At 34.7% G+C, this 16,765-nt stretch overlaps 2 long non-coding RNA genes across 2 annotated transcripts; both read left to right on the forward strand.

Annotated features, from left to right (window-relative positions):
* LOC110269801 lies at window positions 2,718-3,273 on the forward strand. Its single transcript, XR_002358559.1, has 3 exons — window positions 2,718-2,774; window positions 2,913-3,041; window positions 3,156-3,273. It is a non-coding gene; the product is annotated as an uncharacterized LOC110269801 (long non-coding RNA).
* On the forward strand, window positions 3,451-5,780 carry LOC110270312. Its single transcript, XR_002359713.1, has 4 exons — window positions 3,451-3,511; window positions 3,950-4,734; window positions 4,855-4,974; window positions 5,056-5,780. It is a non-coding gene; the product is annotated as an uncharacterized LOC110270312 (long non-coding RNA).

The raw sequence follows: 16,765 nt of genomic DNA on the forward strand, positions 1-16,765 counted from the left end.
ATACTAAAACACTATTTTTTTCCCCCTTTATTTTTCTTCTTCTAGTCTTGTATCTTAAAGGGTTAAGTACTGAAATCGTATCGTCCCTAAGGTAAGGGGCGAAAATCAAATTCGTCCCCAACTTTTTTTCGTTATTAAAGTCATCCTCAACGTTCAAAAACGCTTTAAAATCATCCTTCCCCAAATTCTTGGACCAAAATACCCTCATCATCATCATTCTTCTCTTCACCTTTCTCACCCCACCACTTCCACTGCCACCACCATTACCACCACCACCACCACCACAAACACCACCACAAACACCAACACCAACACCAACCAACACTAACACCAACACCAACACCAAAAACATCAAGCAACAGCAACAACATAACCCAGAAAATCAGAACTCAAAACTCAGCAACAACAGTAATCAAAACTCAACAAAACTCAGCAATAACAAATTCAGCAACAACAATAATCAAAACTCAGTAAAACTCAGCAATAAGCAATAATCAAAACTCAGCAACAATTCACAAAAAATTCAGAAATTTTACAACAAAAATCCAATTTACAGGAGAAGAAGAAGAAGAAGAAGAGTGGCGGATCACAGGCGGCAGGGCGACGGTGCAGCGGTGGCAGCGGCAGCGAAGATCGGCGGCGTCCGTGAAGACCGGTGGCGGCGGCGAGGAGTCTTCCCCTTCCCCCTCTTCTTCCCGAAACCCCTTATTACCCTTGCCTTTTGGTTTAAAGGGCTATTGGCTTTTTCTGCTTGCTTTTTCTTTTTCTTCTATATTTTTTTCTTTTCTTTTTTATTTTATTTTATAATTTTTTAATAAAGGGTAATTTGGTAATAAAAAAAATAAAATTAGTAAAAAGACGATTTTATAACGTTTTATAACGTTGAGGATGATTTTAATAACAAAATAAGGTCGTTGACGAATTTGATTTTCGTCCCTTACCTTAGGACGATTTCAGTACTTAATCCTATCTTAAACTAAAATCCTTATACATTTTTATTAAGGTCTGAATCGCTTCTTCGTGATTCTGATTAGTAGACAAAGTACGTGACCCAATAGCTCTTATAAAGTAAAAAAAAAAAAAAAATTCCTTATGGTGTATGATGGATTAGGATTATATTATTCAAATAAACTTCAATAATCCAGATCTTGCGTGCTGTTGGTGTGTTACACTGCATTAATCAAATTGTTACTTAATTTTAGTGTTTGTGTTCTACCTCTAAATAGCTCGCATCTATATATAGAAAAGAATCCTTTATAATTCAAAGCAACTAATAATTAACAAAGTCATATCTTTAGGCTTTAATTTGAGTGAGACTATACATAATTCTTTGGTCCGCAGTAAGTATTTTATATTACTTCTTTCTTGTTTAGGCCATTATATACTACTTTAATTTCATATAGATAAATAGCCTATATATGTTATTAAAATAGGTTTTGCAGATTATATTAATATATAGTAATCCGAGCGCGTTCCCACCTAAAGATATAGAAATTATTAATTAAGCCAATGACCTGACATGTCATTAAAAATAAAGTTTCTTAATTATTTGCTTTGACAGTGATAGCCTGATAGAATGATAAACATAAAAGGTGTTTGTTACAATACGATAATAAATTCATACGTACTGATATATTTAAAATATGGATAAGTAATAATAAATTATGTGGAATTTATTTTCTACATCAGCATTTAATTTTTTTTAAATATATATTATATCACCACTTTTATTAATACACCTATTTAATTAAATAAAAATAAAAATATATTTTTTATTTAATTTTATAATCACCACTTTTACTAATACACCCCTTTAATTAAATAAAAATAAAAAAATATTTTTAATTTAATTTTATAAAAAGTCTTAAACATCCTTACTTTATTTGATTAGACAAAAATATCCTTTTAAATTAATCAAATTTTAGAATTCAATTAATCCTAAATTTATAGTTTCAAATAATTTAAACAACAAAACAAAAATATATTAAAAAAATAAAAAATCAAAATTGTTCTTCATCTGACTTCAGAAATCCTCTCGTTGAATCACGCATCTGAAGGTTTCAGTATTCTTCATCTTCTTCTCTCCTCTTCCTATCCTCTCTCTCTCTGTCTCTCTCTGCTCGATCTCTCTCATCTGTCTCACTGTGCGTCGCACGCAAGATCTCTCCCTCTCTCCTCTCTTATCTCGCAATCGAGGTCATCGTCGCGTCACAGAGCATCGCCATCTTGTGCGTTCCAAAGAGCGTCTCTTCCTATCCTCTCTCTCTCTGTCTCTCTCTGCTCGATCTCTCTCATCTGTCTCACTGTGCGTCGCACGCAAGATCTCTCCCTCTCTCCTCTCTTATCTCGCAATCGAGGTCATCGTCGCGTCATAGAGCATCGCCATCTTGTGCGTTCTAGAGAGCGTTGCCTTCCTTCTGGTTCCAGAGAGCGTCGCCTTCCTCCTGGTTCCGTCTTCCTCGCCATCTTCTTTGCCATCTTCCTCATTCTTCATCACTGTTGTCAGCCCCTCTCTTCCGGTAATTCCCTCCCTATGATTTCCGTGATTTGAATTATTATAGCATTGGTGTGATTTTTGTAATTAGGGTCATTTGATTTGATTTATGTGATTTGATATTAGTTGTTAAATTTGACAAATTGTTGAATTCTTGTTGTTAATTTTGGCAAATTGTTGAATTCTTATTTTTTCTATTTTTTGAGAAAATATATGTTCCCCTTTCCCATCGAAATCTTCAAAATCTTCAAAGTTCTCTTCAATTGGATCTCGTTTCAAGGTATTAATAATTTTTACAACTCTTTCTGTGCTCTTTATACCTCATTTTCACGTAGTCTATGAAACTCCTCTGTTGTATATCTAGGCGTTTTGTTTTCATGTATTAGAATTACTGAATGACACTTTTTGAAAAATGCAGTTACAACTTCAATCTTTGATGGAGACCTTAAATTCAACAGAGCCTCATTATATCAGATGTGTGACAAACAATGTTCTCAAGCCTGCTATTTTTGAAAATCTCAATATCATCCAACAATTGCGCTGTGGTGTGAGTATTAACATGGTCTTATTTGTCTTCAGTTTCATTATACAATTGTGTAAAAGAAGTGAAATATATTTGGCTTTGATTTACATTTCATGATTTTGTCATTGTTGCTTTCAGGGTGTTCTTGAGGCAATTAGAATCAGCTGTGCTGGATATCCTACAAGAGGGACTTTTTATGAGTTTCTTAACCAATTTGGTGTTCTTGCCCCTGAAGTTCTAGATGGAAAGTAAATTAAACCTCCTAGTTTCTCTCTTATATATATATCAAAATGCAAGAATGTCTTTTATGTGTTGTATTCCTATGATTTCAGAAAAGTTACTCTACAGTGTCATCTATGATTTTAACTCCTGTCTCTTGCTTTGTTACATTTTTTCACTATTTGTTGTATTGGTCTACCTTTTTTCTTATCAGCTATGATGATAAAGTTGCTTGCCAAATGATATTGGATTAGATGGGTATGAAAGACTATCAGGTGATTCGGTATTTCCTATAACTTAATTTGCTGATGAGGGTACATCAGGGAGGGTCAATTTGAGAAACTAGGATCTGGGAGCCAAGCCTGATTTTGTTTTATTTAGTGGAATTAAATCCCCAAAGCACATGGTACTCTGCGTACATATACTGACCAATAATTAAATGTAAACTATCCCAGGCACATCACTTTTATAATAATATATAGAAGTAGGAACCCAGTGACACAGACACAATTTTGTCTATTTTGCACACTTAAGTGACAGTATTGGTTGTGTTACTTGTCTATATTTTCCTAAACTTCAAATGACTATTAAACTTTTGAAAAGTCGCTATAATTTTTATGGCACAAGTAATACCTATTGCATCTAGGGAATCTATCCATATGAATGGATCTTATTAAATACAAAGTCATACAGCTTTTTTGATGGTTTACCAGATAGGCAAGACAAAAGTTTTCGTAAGAGCTGGTCAAATGGCTGAGTTGGATGCAAGAAGAGCAGAGGTTCTTGGAAATGCAGCTAGAGTCCTTCAGAGGCAAATACGTACACATATTGCACGCAAGGAATTTAAAGAGTTGCGTCAAGCTGCAGTCTGTTTGCAATGTAATTTGAGAGGTACCCTGTATTCTCTCTTAATATACTTGTTTAGTAGTTCATAACCTTAATCAGTCCCTTGTAAGTACAAGCTTTTTTCCTTAGTGGATATTATACAGACACATCCCTTATAAGGTTCATTTATCTTTCAGTACTGATACTAGATTGGCAAACTTTAGGATGTCTCCTTTATGCTTATTATCTTCCTAATAATTAGAACCTTAATGGTGGAAAGCAATCATATGTCTAGCTTGCATCTCTAACACCTCTATTTGGCCTATCTGGATAGTTGATACTATAATTAGAATTTGTGACGCATTAGAACTTTGCGAAAGTAGATTTCCTTTTCATTATGGGTTGGCTATGTTAAGTTTTTATTGTTGAATTTATAGATTCATCTGGTTCTTTTCAATGATAAATAGGAATATTGGCCCGGAAGCTCTATGAGCAGTTGCGTCGTAAAGCAGCAGCTCTGAAAATAGAAAAGAACTTCAAAGGATACATTGCTAGGAAATCTTTCTTAAGTGTACGATCGTCTGCTATAATAATACAGATAGGTTTAAGGGCTATGAAGGCTCGTGATGAATTTAGATTTAGAAAGCAAACAAAGGCTGCAATTCATATCCAGGTTTTGCTTTTTATATTCATACTTCATAGGTTATAAACTTTTAGTTAAGAAAATAGAAAGATTCAATTCCTACTTTCTTATTTGCCTTGCTGTAATGATCTTTTTTGTCAATATCTTTAGGTTAATTTGCGCCGGCAAATTACATTTTCATATTATAAAAAGTTGCAAAAGGCTGCAATTGTTACTTAGTGTGGTTGGAGGAGAAGGGTTGCTAGGAAGGAACTTAGAATGCTCAAAATGGTTTGAACTATTCTGTCTCATTTGTAATTTTATATAATTTGATCTTATCTCGAGATTAATAATTTGTGTAATTGCATTCAGGCTGCAAGAGAAACAGGGGCCCTTAAGAAAGCAAAGGACAAACTAGAGAAGCGTGTAGAAGAACTTCCATGGCGTTTGCAAATTGAGAAGCATTTGAGAGTAACATAATTATGATAGATTTTTACATATCAGTTTTAAGTAGCTGATATACACAAGAAACCAAGGAGTAACTAACACATATTCAAATTCAGGGGTAGGGTTCAGGTTGGGGTTTGATCCATCGGCGCCTCAGAACAGTGCAGGAGTTGCTGAGCCTCCAGGACAACCAGAAAACAATCAAGACAGAGTAGCCAACCCCGTGCAGATTCCTGGGCAAGCTGACATTCAACAAGCAGAAGGCGGTCCAAACCCCAGTTCCATGAATTCATTCAGTTCTATGTTATTATGGATCTTAGGAGGTGCTTCATCTGAGGGTCTCAACTCGTTTTTTTCAATGTTCAGAGATGTTAGAGACCAAGGACAAGTTTTTGTCGAAACTCCTCACGATGAAAACCGTGAGAATAAGGATAATGACAGATAGTGGTAGAACATTAAATTTTGATCATAAGTACTTGTTAATACTTAATATAGGAATATTGTACGGCATATCATATAGGTGACTGAACTTTCTCTCTCTTTGGTCCAAATAAAAATAAAACTAACGAAAAAGAATGTGTATATAATGTATATGTATATTCTTTATAGCTTTTTTTTTTCTTTCATAAATATTGAAGGTTTGATGTCTATTCTATCTTCCTCAAAGCTAATAAGCTATAGGCGGATGGAATTGTTCCTCCAAAAAAGTTAAAGAACTTATAAAGTAGGAGGAAAAAGATTCTCTAATATAAGGAAAATTTTTAAAATAATAAAATAAAAATTAATTATCATTTTTATTCAAGAATGCAGAATAAAATGAAATTTACAGCGAAGTCTAGTAAGATATTCATAAAACAGTGGTTAACTGGTTATAGATACTATATACACAAATATATGTAATTATCAGCTATTTTTTATGGAGAAATAATCCAATGCCAACATTGAGTCATGAATTATATATCTATCATTAAAAAAAAATTTGTGTCTTTAATAGCAAATGCATTCATATCTGCATACAAAATATACAAATGTACAACTATGGTCATCATTAGCAACAATTTTCTAAGATTTTAAAAGTTTCTTGCCGTTGTTCATCACTCAATTCTTTGGGAAAGTCAACTAGAAACTTGACATGGAAGTCACCTCTTTTTCCATTGTTTTTAAGGGGTTGACATGCCTTGACCTTCAATAAACTTCACATATCCAGGGTATATGAAGAGAGAACTTTTGCGTGGTCTAGAAATTCGCAGATAAATCCTCGTTGCAGGTATAGCTTCTAAACCAACAAAAGTTCTTTCTTACAAACGTTTTGGTTGTCACAAGTAACAAACCCCTTTGAAATTGATAACCGAAGTATTTAACATCGGGTCGTCTTCTCAAAGAATTGTAGGGAGGTGTGTTATTATTGGTTATGGATTTTCTGAGAAATTTAGAGTTTGGGCAATGGGCACAGATATAATTATAAATTGAAGTAATAAAAATTAAAAGAGATTTATATATATATCTAAATAAAAAGCTTTGACTGGTAGAATGATTAATTGGAAGTTCTATCCTTGTTGGATTTTCCAAGTGTAATGGTAATTGGTTGTGCTCTACTTGGTTATCCTTTACTAAATAAAGGAAAATTAAGTTAGGAGCCAATTTCTATTCACAAGTCCTAATCTTCTCCCTTGGGAAGGATTAGTGTTAGTGGCCAGAGAGTCAATCACCAATTAACTCTGGAGTCTTCTAACTCAAGGATCTCCAATTTATCAATTCATCAATTAAAGCCAAGAATATAAAAAGCTAAGTAAAAATCATAAATCTGAAATACCTCAAATTGTATTAATAAAGGAAATCAAATCTAACATGGATATTTATAAATTAAATTGGAAAAATAAATAAAAGAAAAATTGAACCTGATAAAAAGAAACAATCCTGAAAGCAAAGAAATCCTAAATCCTAATCCTAAGAGAGAGGAGAGAACCTCTCACTCTAAAAACTATATCTAAATCCTAAAATTGTGTATTGTGAGCTTGTTATTATGAATGAATGGATTTCTCCACTTTATAGCCTCTAATCTGTGTTTTCTGGGCCGAAAACTAGGTCGAAAACAGGCCAGAAATCGCTGGAGAAGAAATCTGCCACGCTGATTTTCGTCACTGCGACGTGTCCGCGTGGAGCGCGCATCCGCGTCACCTAGTGTTAGGGCAACTATGGCATATTATATATCAAATCGAAGCTTCAGACGTTAGCTTTCCAACGCAACTAAAATCGCGTCGTTTGGACCTTTGTAGCTCAAGTTATGGCTGTTTTAGTGCGAAGAGGTCAGGCTGGACAGCTTTGCAGTTCCTTCAACTTCTTGTATTCCTTCCACTTTTGCATGCTTCCTTTCCATCCTCCAAGCCATTCCTGCCCTGTAATCTCTGAAATCACTTAACGCACATATCAAGGCATCTAATGGTAATAAGAGAGGATTAAAATTAGCTAAATTAAGATCAAAGAAACATGTTTTCAATCATAGCACAAAATCAGGAAGGAGAATGTAAACTCATGCAAATAGTATGAATAAGTGGGTAAAGAGTTGATAAAATCCACTCAATTGAGCACAAGATAAACTATAAAATAGTGGTTTATCAACCTCCCCACACTTAAACATTATCATGTCCTCATGCTAAGCTCAAGAGAAGCTATAAAAGTGAAGAGAAATGGTAGAATGTATGAAATGCAACCTATCTATGTGAATGCAACTACATGCAAAAAATGTTTCTACCTACTTGGTTTAAAAGTAAATAAATTCTCCAAGAATAAATATGAACTGGATTTCACTAATTCAAATCATAAAAATGAAGTACAAATAGGCTTGTAGAAGAAAATAGCTCATGAAAGCCGGGAACAAAGAATCGAGCATCGAACCCTCACTGGGAGTGTATGCACTCTAATCACTCAAGTGTTTTAAGTTCGATTCTCTCAATTCTCCACTAACCTTGCTTTCTAAGGCTTGCTCTTCATCTAACAATAAACATAAATTTAATGCACAAATACACATATCAAGAGGTCTTTTAAGGGTTGTAATGGGGTTAGGGTCAAGGTAGGATTGTATTTGGCCAAGTGGACTAAAATCTGAATCCTTAATTAACTTAAACTTTCCACCTAACTTAAGACAATCCATGTAATCATAATACCACATCTAACTATCCATTAACCATGTTTTCCACATATTCATGCATTCTAAAGTACATATGCATTGCTTTCACCACTTATTTTGGGGTATTTTGTCCCCTTTTTGCTTAATTGCTCTTTTTTCTTTTCTTTTTCTCACTTCTTTTTTTTATATATATATTATTATTATTATTTTATTTTATTATTTTTTTTATTTTTCTCAATGCATATGATTAAATTATTGGATGCATGAATCATGTCCTAAACATTTTTTTTTATTTTCAGAAAATTCTAACATACTCAATTCTCAAACCAAATATTTTCAAATTGAATTTCTTCACACTTAAATTATAAGCACTCTCACTAGTCTAAGCTAACCAAGGATTCAAATTAAGGACATTATTTTTTTCCGCTTAGAGTTAATGATGTGCTAAAGTAAAGAACAAAGGGGTATAATAGGCTCAACATTGGTTTGCAAAGAATAATGAAAGGGTAAGGCCATATGGGTATGTAAGCTCAGTGAAACAAAAGCCTCAATCATGTAAGTGTATGCATACATCAAACTATGGAAATATAGAATTAAGCAAGACAAAGATCACAATTTTAGAGAGAAAAACACACACCAAAAATAAAATATTTGTTGGTAAAATGTAACCAATTCAAATAGGCTCAAAAATCTCACAGGTTTTGTGTGTTCGAGCTCTAAACCATGTTCCAGTATAATATTTCTTCAAATAAGTGTAACATTAAATTTTATTCAAATTAGTGAAATGCTCTGAAAGTTTTTTTTTGAAAAATAAAATATTTCTTCAACCAAGTGGTAAAATATGCACAAAATCAAATAATCATGCAATCAAACATGCAAATGCAACAACTAACAAGGGAAATAAACCATTGGTGTTGAGATAGAAGAGTAACTAACCCATGGAGATCGGTATCGACCTCCCCACACTTAAAGATTGCACCGTCTTCGGTGCATGCTGAGATGTGTAGGTGGACGGGTTGTTCCAACTGATGCTTTTCTTCAAGGATTGTGCAGATGGACTTGTTTGTCTCCCCTTATAGAAGTTTCTCCCTTTTTCCGTCTTCGGTGGCCAACCTGAAAGAAGAGAAAAAGAAGAACAGTAACTCAGAAATAAAGATAAAATAAAATATAGTTGGGTTAATGCCAGATAATGAGGGTCTCAATTACATGGTAGCTACAACATGCAAATGAGAAAACAGTAGAAGTACATGGCAAATCAAGAGTGCAAAAATTTGCAAAAATAGGGAAGAGAGTGTGGGTAAGGAGGGATAATATAAATTCATGTCAATGTAAAAGTAATACAGGTATAAAAGATTGGCATTGATATAAATAATATTATCTAACCAGAATAAAACAAGTCACTAAGCACCTAAAATAATTCAAGAGAAGATGCAACAGTTAAATAAGAAAATCAACACCAAAGGAAAAATAATGAATTTAGAAAAGAAAAGAAAAAATATGCACTAAATTAAAATACAATGAATGAAATATGCAAATAAATTAAGTAAAATAGAATGAAGGTGAAAAGGAATGAGAAGTGAAAGAAATAAAGTAAGAAAGAAAGAAGAAAAGATAGAAGAAATTAGGATTAGAAAAGAAAAGAGAAGATAATTGGCGTTGATTTGGATGAGTTGTGCGGCGCAGGCGACGCGGACACGTGGGTCACGCGATCGCGTGGCCTGATTTGTGCGATTGGCGCGACTGCAGCCTCGCGTTCACGCAACTCTCTGTTCGAAACTCTTTTTGCCAAATTTTTGGGTGACGCGGTCGCGTGGTTGACGCGATCGCGTGGATGGCCATTTTTGGAAAACGATGCGGACGCGTGGATCACGCGTTCGCGTGGTAGGGCTTGTGCTTCTAGCACTGTTCCAGCCCCATTCCATCCTAACTTGCTGGCAAACACCCTTTTTACGTCGATTTTTAGGGCACGCGTTTGCGTGGGTGACGCGGACGCGTGGGAGGCATTTTTCGCAAATGACGCGAATGCGTCAGCAACGCGGTCGCGTGGATCAATTTGTGCCAATGGCACGCCTCCAGCCACGCTCTCGCGTGACTCTCTGTTCACTTTTCTTTTCTCCTAATGCACTTGTGACGTGGACGCGTCAGCGACGCTGCCGCGTCGCGTGCGTGCTTTTTTTTTTTTAATACAAAATGCAGAATGCAGTATGCAGATGCTGATGCAGATGTTATGAATAATTCCAAGTTCAATAAAATAAAATAAAACTCAAAATCAAACAAAACAGACTAGAATTAAAACTGAAAAAAGGGACGATCATACCATGGTGGGTTGTCTCCCACCTAGCACTTTTAGTTAAAGTCCTTAAGTTGGACATTTGGTGAGCTCTTTGTCATGGCGGCTTGTGCTTGAACTCATCCTGAAACTTTCACCAATGCTTGGACTTCCAATAAGCTCTATCAATACTAAGTAAATTCCTCAAGCTTTGATGGGGTTCTTCACAAGCTTTGAGCTCCCAAAATTGATCCTCATATATTCCTGGATCCCAAATCTTGTTTCTACACCCGTCTTCAAGTTGATTATGATTCCATCTGGGTGGTTCAGCCTTAGAATTCTCACTGAAGCGTCCAAACAACTTCCCAGACCCATTCAATTGAGCTCTACACCAACCTTTGCGTTTAAACTTAAAGCTTCCAACCATAATGAACCTCGCGGGACAAATCTTACCTCTGACCATCTTCCTCTTACTCTTAATGCCACAAAGAGCTCTAAGCTGACCATCCGTCTCTAGTAGCCCATATTCAAGTGGGAAAGTAAAGGTCAAGGATGGGAATTTTACCCACTTGAATGTTGTCTTGGACGGTAATGGCCTTAGGAGAGGTGTTTCTAATGAACTTGCAAGCTCCACTCCCTTGTGCTCTTCTCTAACAGCTTCCACCTCCTTGTAAGCTTCTTCAATTTCAACCTCTTCCTTTTGGTAGCTTTCTTCCAATTCAATCTCCTCTTCACTGCTTTCCAAGGGCATGGGAGGTTGTACTTCTTCTTCTTTAATCTCCATGTCAAGTCTAATGGGAGAGGATTCAAATGTAGATAAGAATTTATCAATGATTGAATCCATCTCTTGATCATCCCCTTCAAAGTCTTCAACCATGATATGCCTTGGAGGTTGTACACCCTTCTCAACATCAATTTCAAGCTTCTTGGAGGGAGGTTCTATGACTTCAGGTTCCCATAGAGGTTCAGCATCTCCTAAGTCTTCAACCAATTCTTCTTCTTCGACGATCACGGCTTCCTCCAATTGTTCTAATACAGAGTCATGCTGCTCACTGTTCATTGGAGTTTCTAGCTTCTCCTTTATGTTGCGTTCTTCAGTAGATTCTCCACATGAAGCCATGGGGATTCCTTGAGTGTCTGAACGTCGGGAAGGTAATCGATTGATCGCTTGATTCAATTGGTGAAGGGTTTCATAAAATTTATTCACTGTTTCCTTGAGACGCTCCTGTGATTCTTGGGTCGATGGATATGGACATGGTGTATATGGAGGTGGTGGTTTATGAGAGTAATTCTGTTGGAATGGGGGTGGTTCTATGTATGGTTCGATCGATTACCTTCCCGACGTAAGTATAGATTCTGTTGTAAGTATAGATTCTCCTTTTTTGCTTGTTTATTTGTGGTTCTATTGTGAGTGTGGTGGTTCAAAGTTGTGTTGAGGAGGTTCATAGGCATATGATGGGGGTCCATCATATCTATCATCTTGGTATGCCCCCTGGAATGGCTCTTGACTATAGTAATTTGGTGGATGTTGGTTGTCACGGAAGGGTCCACCATAACTATTGTTTTGGTATGCATCGTGGAATGGTCTTTGTCTGTGGTACTGTGGAAGGTGTTGTTGCCGGAAGAGTTGATCAGATCCTCGTGGCTCCTTCCATCTCTGATTGTTTTGACCTTGATGCATGTTCCTGTTATAATTTCCATTCCTTGCAACAACATTGGAACCAAACTCAAAGCGAGAGGGGTGGGAACTCATAATAGTAATTAAAAACGAAAATAAAAATAAATTTTAAATTAAAAGGTTATTTAAATTTTGAAATTTGATTTTTTTGAAATAAGATAAGATAAGATTTTGAAAAAGATATGAATTTTGAAATTTCAGATTTTGAAATTTTGAAATTTGAAATTTAAAATTTAAAATTTGAATTTTGAAAATTGAAATTTGAATTTAATTTTTTTTAATTTGAATTTTGGAAATTGAAATTTGAAATTTGAAATTTTGAGTTTTAAATTTTGAATTTTTGAATTTAGTGAGGAAAGAGAAAAACAATAAAATGACACCAAACTTAAAATTTTTAGATCAAAATGAAGAAAACAACTAAGAACAACTTGAAGATCAAGATGAACACGAAGAACAAATTTTTGAAAAATTTTTAATAATTAAATAAAAACCAATAACCTCTTAATTTATGAAAAAGTAAAAATAAAAACAAATAAACAAGCAAAAAGCAAATACTTACAATAACCAATAATAAGGCACACGTTTGCAATTCCCCGGCAACGGCGCTATTTTGAAGAGAGAACTTTTGCGTGGTCTAGAAATTCGCAGATAAATTCTCGTTGCAGGTATAGCTTCTAAACCAACAAAAGTCCTTTCTTACAAACGTTTTGGTTGTCACAAGTAACAAACCCCTTTGAAATTGATAACCGAAGTATTTAACCTCAGGTTGTCTTCTCAAGGAATTGCAGAAAGGTGTGCTATTTTATTAATCAAATGTTTTCAAAAAAATGGTTTAAGTTGAATAACAGGAAATTAAATTAGAGAATTTGTGTAATTTTAAATAAAAGCCTTGGTTGAGAGTAGATTAGTTGGAAGCCCTATTCTTGTTGGAGTACTCTCAAGATTAATTGATAATTGAGGGTTGTTCTGTTTACTTATCCCTTACTAGGTAAGAGAAAGTCAAGCAAGTTGGAATGCTGTTTCTATTCACAAGTTCCAATCCACTCAATTGAAAAGGATTGGTGTCAGTGACTAGAGGGCAAACCAACAATAAACCCAATTACAATTTTTTTTTAAGCATTCCAACTCAAGGTCTTCCTTTCAATTAACTCCCATCCAAGTTATGGAACTACTCACTCATTGTGAATGTAGAATTCATAACATAGGAAAGGGAAATATAGAAAGACATGATAAACAATAATCAAAGGGGTCAATTAAAAATAAAAATAGTTCTTGTATTAATAAACTCTAAAAATAATTCAATAATAATTCTAAATAAACAAAGGACATGGAAGAGTAAGAGACAGGTAAAGAAAACAAACTAGAATGACGAAGCCTTGCTGAGGTAATAACACTTCTCAATATCCCAATGCGAAAGCAATAAAAATAAAATTCTAAGAACTATGAATGTGTAGAGAGAAAACCTAGAGGAGGAGTAAAACTAGATCTAAAACTGAGAATTATCTGTAATGAATTGTTGTTTTCATTTCTGCATGTTCCTTGGCTCTAGTTTGCTTTTCTGGGCCGAAAATTGGGTCAAAACAGGGCCCAAAATCGCCCCCAGCGAATTCTACAGATTCTGCAGATCGCGCATGTCACGCGATCGCGTCATTCATGCGGATGCGTCATTCGGCGTTTTGCCTTGCCACGCGTGCGCGTCGTCCACATCTCCGCGTCACTTGTGCAGTTCCAATCCACGCGATCGCGTGAGCCATGCGTCCGCGTCACTGCAATTTCTTCTATGTCGCGCGGTCGCGTGAGCCATGTGTCCGCATCACTTCTCGCTAGTCATCTCCTCAATTTCTTGTGTTCCTTCCATTTTTGCAAGCTTCCTTTCCAATCTCCAAGTCATTCATGCCCTATAAAGCCTGAAACACTTAACACACAGATCACGGCATCTAATGGAATGAAGGAGAATCAAAATACATAATTAAAAGTCTTTAGGAAGCAAATATTCAATCATGTAATAATTTTAGGAAGGAAATATAAATGCATGCCAATCATATGAATAAGTGGGTAAAGAATTTATAAAACCATACAATTAAGCACAATATAAACCATAAAATAGTGGTTTATCAGTATACAACAGTATTCTCAAATGACAAAGTCAACTTCTCCCCTCCTAATACAGGAATTGGTAAAGAGCACCCTGTGAGTGCATCTACTAGAGGAATCTCAATACATATTTCCAAGTCATTATTGCCTTCTCTTCTAAACAAATTGTGTTTCTTTTCTTCAATTATGAATACTATATCAGCAGGGAGGTATCCAGGTTTCTCATCACCCTTGCCCTCAAATTTTATCTTTGTTCCTTTTCTCCATCCTGGCTTCACTTCAATCTTTAAAATCTCAATCTATTGGACCATTACCCTGTTGCAAAATTAGTTAATAAGTAATGTTCTTCTAATTATCGAAGAGAAATATTTTGTATACTCATTCTGTCTCTTTGAATCGCACGTCTCATTCGAATAAGTACATATAATACAACTTAAAATTAAATGCTTCGTGTAAGATCATGACATGATAGATTAAGAAAAACATAAGACAGAGAAAATGCGGAGGCAGAAACTCGAAGAACTTCAAGCATTAGAACGAGCACATCTGGAGTATTTCAACATAAAAAGGAGAATGGAGGCAGGCATTAAAGATCTTTTTATCTAATATGGAAGCTACTAAAAGGAGTCTTGCCCTGTGAAGCTGACAACACTCTAGAATAGTTTTTTCAGGTAAATGTAATCTTCCATCTTATAATTTGTAAGTTTCAATTCCATCTTAATGTTATGAGTTATTGTAGTTTCTGATCCATAGATTGATGTATCTATCTGCTGTTGTAGTTTATTTGGGATTCAAGCTGCTAACCAAGATCTTGTACAGAAATTCCAACAGTTAATTACTCTTATTAAACAATTGGAATTACAAAAGCTATTTAAACTAGATTACTATTGAAACACTCTTGTAAGAATTGCCACTATTTGGTTGCATTTGCTAAGCATAATTTTTCTACTTGTTCAGTCGAGGTAAAAGAATGCAGTTTGCAAATTTTTCATTTTGTTAAACATAAGAATAGGAAAACAGCAGAAAACTGCACATGTAACTAACTTGCAAGACATAAAATAAACATTTAAAAAAAAAGAGTTACTATTGATAGAACCAACTAACCTCTTCAGCTAACACTTCATAGTTTTTCATTGAATTGAGCCAAAAAGCAGGTACTCCTTTTTCTACAAAACCAAATCAAAATGTTATCAGTGAATGAATTGAAATGCTATTTAAAGAAAAGGTATGATCTTTTAATTAGTACCTTCATCCTCTTCAGCACCTACAGTTTTCTCCTCCGCTATTCCTTCAACTTCAGTGACACCATTAACTATCTCAAAGCGCTGCATCCATTAAGAATTCAACAATTCGTCAAAATTAACAACAACTAATATCAAATCACATACATCAAACCAAATTACCCTAATTACAAAAATTACACCAATGCTATAATAATTCAAATCACAGAAATCATAGGAGGGAATTATTGAAAGGGAGAAGCTGACGACAGTGATGAAGAATGAGGAAGACGGCAAAGAAGACAACGAGGAAGACGGAACTAGGAGGAAGGCGAGCTCTCTGGAACCAGGAGGAAGGCGACGATGACCTCGATTGCGAGACAAGAGAGGAGAGAGAGAGAGATCTTGCGTGCGACACACAGTGAGACAGATGAGAGAGATCGAGCAGAGAGAGACAGCGAGAGAGGATAGGAAGAGGAGAGAAGAAGATGAGGAATACTAAAACCTTCAGAGGCGTGAACGAGAGGGTTTCTGAACCCAGATGAAGAACAATTTTGGTTTTTTATTTTTTTAATATGTTTAACACGGATGAAGAACAATTTTGATTTTTTGTTTTTTTAATATATTTTTGTTTTGTTGTTTAAATTATTTGAAATTATAAAATTAGGATTAATTGAATTCTACGTGGCTTGTTATTATAAAATTAGGATTAAAAAAAATTAAATGCTGATGTGGAAAATAAATTCTACGTGGCTTGTTATTATTTATCCGTATTTTAAATATATCGGTACGTATGAATTTATCATCGTACCATAACAAACACTATTTTTTATTATTAAATATTGTCAAAATTCCATAGCCATATCATGTATACATATGTCATAACGATAATCACAATAAAAATCCACCACATACATTTAAATGGCTTAAATTTTCATCGAGCTATGCATAGGGATGAGCACGAGTCAAATTGGTTCAAATTTAAAGTAAAATTAGAATCGAATCAATTAAATTTGGTTCAGATTTATAATTTTTTTTGTGTATTCGAACCAAACCAAACCGATTAAAAACGGATTGGTTTGGTTTGAGTAATTGAATATCCGATAAAACAAAAATTCATAAAAAAAAAACAAAATTTTTACCTTAAAAATTTTATAATAAATACAATAAACATGTAATATTAATAGAAATAATTCAAATATGTTAAACACTAAATATATTAAAAAATAAATACATTAAAATCCAAA

This window comes from Arachis ipaensis, chromosome B03 (assembly GCF_000816755.2).
Source record: "Arachis ipaensis cultivar K30076 chromosome B03, Araip1.1, whole genome shotgun sequence".
Taxonomy (NCBI): Eukaryota; Viridiplantae; Streptophyta; class Magnoliopsida; order Fabales; family Fabaceae; genus Arachis; species Arachis ipaensis.